At 43.5% G+C, this 3512-nt stretch overlaps 1 long non-coding RNA gene across 2 annotated transcripts in view; it reads left to right on the top strand.

The window, feature by feature from the left end:
- Nucleotides 1-3161, top strand: part of LOC102377187 — a 64260-nt gene extending 61099 nt beyond the window's left edge. For both annotated transcript variants that reach the window (XR_324130.2, XR_003094654.1), the window contains exon 3: nucleotides 2797-3161. This is a non-coding gene — a long non-coding RNA (uncharacterized LOC102377187). The remainder of the gene's footprint in view (nucleotides 1-2796) is intronic.
- Nucleotides 3162-3512: the final 351 nt, after the last annotated feature.

Here is a 3512-nt window from a genome sequence, read left to right as displayed (position 1 = left end):
CAGCTGGAACAACTCGTGTGGTTGTTCAGACGACCAGACCACCTGCGTCGTGATTGCAAGCGGCGCGAGTAAAGCTTTTTGCAACCAATAAGTTGTGTCTGCCTCTCCATTCACCAGCCCGCCCTGACGTACGAGCGTAACTCGAGTCGGCCCTGGCTGTCCGAGACATTTCTATTTGTCTTTCTTTAATAGGAGCCTAACATGATCAACTAGTTGTTATTTGTCAAAATTCATTTTCTTTAGCCAATTCATGCAGTCTCTTTTTGTAATTCCAGCTACAGCTTCTAGCTATGAAATTCTCCTTCATCTATGTGATGTTATCATGGCTCAATCGGTTCCTCTTCAGTCCTCCTGTGTCAGAGGGGGGCAGTTATTTGGGCTAGAGGGCCACTTAGGTAGTTTTACTAACCTGTTGTGGGTCAGGTCAGCACCACACCCTCTGGCCTGCGTTAGGTCACCAGAACTCCCCAAGTGGCTCTGCCCTGGGGCCCAACCCAGGGCATGCTGTCACTGCCTTGTAATCCTGGCCCTGGCTTTGACCTCAGGCCTGGCCCTGAGGTGGTACCTACCTGTCCCACTCTCAGATGGCCCCATCCCATCTGCTTGGCTGAGTGCACCCTGCCTGCATAGGTCCCACATGGAGACTCTGCTCTCCTGCCTGCTCTATCTGGCACTCCTGGCAGTGGATGTGGGGTAGATGGACTGGGGTGCCCAGGCAGCGGGATTGGATCTGGCAATGGTGAGACTGGCAGTGGCAGCCAGAAGAAGCTGCCACCTCCAGGACTGCTGGGAACTGAAATCCAGCTGCTGTGCTGCCCCAGCCCAGCTGCGTGCCTGGGGGTGGTGGGACCAACTGCATGTGCCATGCATAGGTGGCAGAAGGCTAGGGCTAACAAGGCATGGCCCCCATAAACTAATTTCGCAGCAGCCAGTGACAGCAGCAGCACCATGATGCCGCCATCCCGTAGTGCCCGGCACCACTCAGCTTGCAGCCAGGCCAGTACCCCACATATGCTACTGCTCCAGCCCCACTGCCATGCCTCACCCCTGCAGCACCGTGCCCAGCACCACCACTGCACGCACCTCACTAATCCCCCCCCCCCCCCAATTAATATTTACTCCTGCTGCTGGTGGCACCATGGCCTGGGCTGCCCCCTGTGCCTGGGCTGGGCAGGGCTGAGGGACATGCCACAGGCTGGATAAAGTTCCTTTGTGGGCCAGACCTGGCCCACAGGCTGTATTTTGCCCACCCATGTTTTGTATCATCTTTTGACCTCTCCACAGTCATGTGATGACAATCTACCCCACTTACCTAGCATACCTACTTGCCAGGTGATAGACTCTTACACAAAACATCTGAGTTCCTTTTGTACCCTTAAATAATAATTCCATTGTTATTACTGTAATAATTACTATATTGAAACACTGAGAAGCTCCAAATGTGTTGGGGCCCCATTTTGCTAGGCACAATATAAACACACAATAATAATCAGTCCCTACCTTGAAGAGTTTACAGTGTTAGCTGTGCAAAATGACTTGCCCACAATCCTTTCAATACCTAGCTCTGCATGTGGCAGAGAGAAGGCAGAAGAGAAGAACAACCTAATCACAGTACAGCAAAATTATCTTGTATTCTGTTTTTGTAGAAGTATCATGCTGATCACAGCCGATGTGATGTGCTTTTCCTCTCATTTGTACTGATTTATTGCAACTACAAAACAAGTAAAAACAGAATTATCTTGTTGAATTCAAGCTTTCATGTCTGAATCAAGCATTTTATATAAATTGACAATGTAAATGAAAGTAAATCTGTTGATATAGATTAATATTATGTATCCCACCAAATCATATATAATTTATTTGTTTTCCGCTAAGAAAAATCTGAATGCACCTGACGGAACAAGTTAGGTCTTGGTTCAGTATGGAAGCATTCATCTCTGTAGACTTATGTCCTCTTTCTCATGGCAGTTCACAGTTCCTATTTGCTACCTCATCTGTTCCACCTGTATAATCTGTTAATTTGTCAGGCTATAACAATAGGGTGAACATTTGCTTTTTATCTCCAGTTGGCTCATTTAAGGTTGTTTCTATGGCAGCAAGAAATGTATTTCTTGAAGACGATTAGCTTTAGAGGATTCATGGTAGATATAATATTGTCATCCTCAAGAAAACTAAAATGAATATTGTCAACTATCAAATTAAATTCTTCACTACTTGATGGCTTTATTTTGAACTTTTTGGCCTATTTCATATCCAGTTGCCCACCAGATAATTTGAGTCTTACAGATCCGGGTAAGGAACAATAATGCTTAAAATGACTTAGTACCTTCTGATGCAAATCAAAGGATTTATTTTGGCAAACACAAGGTAAGTAAATTGAAATATCTGGTAATCCTCTTTATTCTGAGCCCAGATGGGCAATTTTATGAAGAGTTGAACATTTTTTCTTCTACAGCTCAGGCTCAGTAGCTACTAACACTGCAGGCTAGAGACTGTTAGCCGTGGCTGCACTTATTGCTCTTGATGGTCAGTGGATGGAATGGAGGATGGCCAGCAAACAATCCTCCATTCCCAATCCTCTGCTTCCCAGACCCATTATCTGTTCCCCAAATGCCATTCTGAAGAGTGTAAATGGACTTTGCAGAGAATAAGAATGGCTTTGTTTCTGATTTATGTTGTTTGACAATACCTAGACAATGTTTGCGGGGCATTTCCAATCTAATACTGATAACTGTTTAGCACTTTACACATTATTATGCTGGCCCTGTGATAAGCATCTTTATTCCCTTTTTACAGATGCAGAAACTGAAGTACAAAGTGACTACTTGCCTAGGACTACACAACAAGTCAGAAGCTGAGCTGTAATTGGATCTGAGGAATTCCTGAACTGAGCTTTTATCATAAAATAAACTTCAATTAAAGTGTAGTATTTGTCCCACAGAAGGCAGTCCAAATAGTGCTTTCTACAGCAGGGACCTATATAGGTGCCCATACTTTCTTCTGTCCAATTACAGCATTTCATTAACTCCCCTAAGGTAATGATGTTACTGAAAAATAGAATGGCCATTGCCTTTTTTCTCAAGGAATACCTTGTTTATGACTCTGGACATTATAAGCTGTCTTAATGAGAAAACAAATTTTAATTAATAAACTACAGTCATTCCTTATGTTTTTAAGTGTCATGGACTTTCACTCAGACTAAATAAACTAGCAAGTCAACCTCAGTTTAATGTCATCTACAGTAAATGTAGATTTTTAAGAGACAACAAAGCAGTGTTTTCTTATAAGCATTCTTGCTAAAACATTTTTTGTTCAGAGCTTTTATTTTGGTATTTCTTTCAGTCTTTGTTGTACTCTATCACCATCTTTTTTTGGTTGACAGTGGTCATGTGCATGCCAATTATTACTACACGTTGACAGGTGCTCTCTCAGAGCTACTGAGTAACCTGTCATGGATATTCATAAAGCAGTATCATGCTGGTCAAATTTATTGAAATCTCCTCTGAGTAGTC

Source organism: Alligator sinensis, unplaced genomic scaffold (assembly GCF_000455745.1).
Source record: "Alligator sinensis unplaced genomic scaffold, ASM45574v1 scaffold225_1, whole genome shotgun sequence".
Lineage (NCBI taxonomy): Eukaryota > Metazoa > Chordata > Crocodylia > Alligatoridae > Alligator > Alligator sinensis.
Note: the sequence above shows the minus strand (reverse complement) of the source record. Positions and strands in the feature narration are given on the sequence as shown.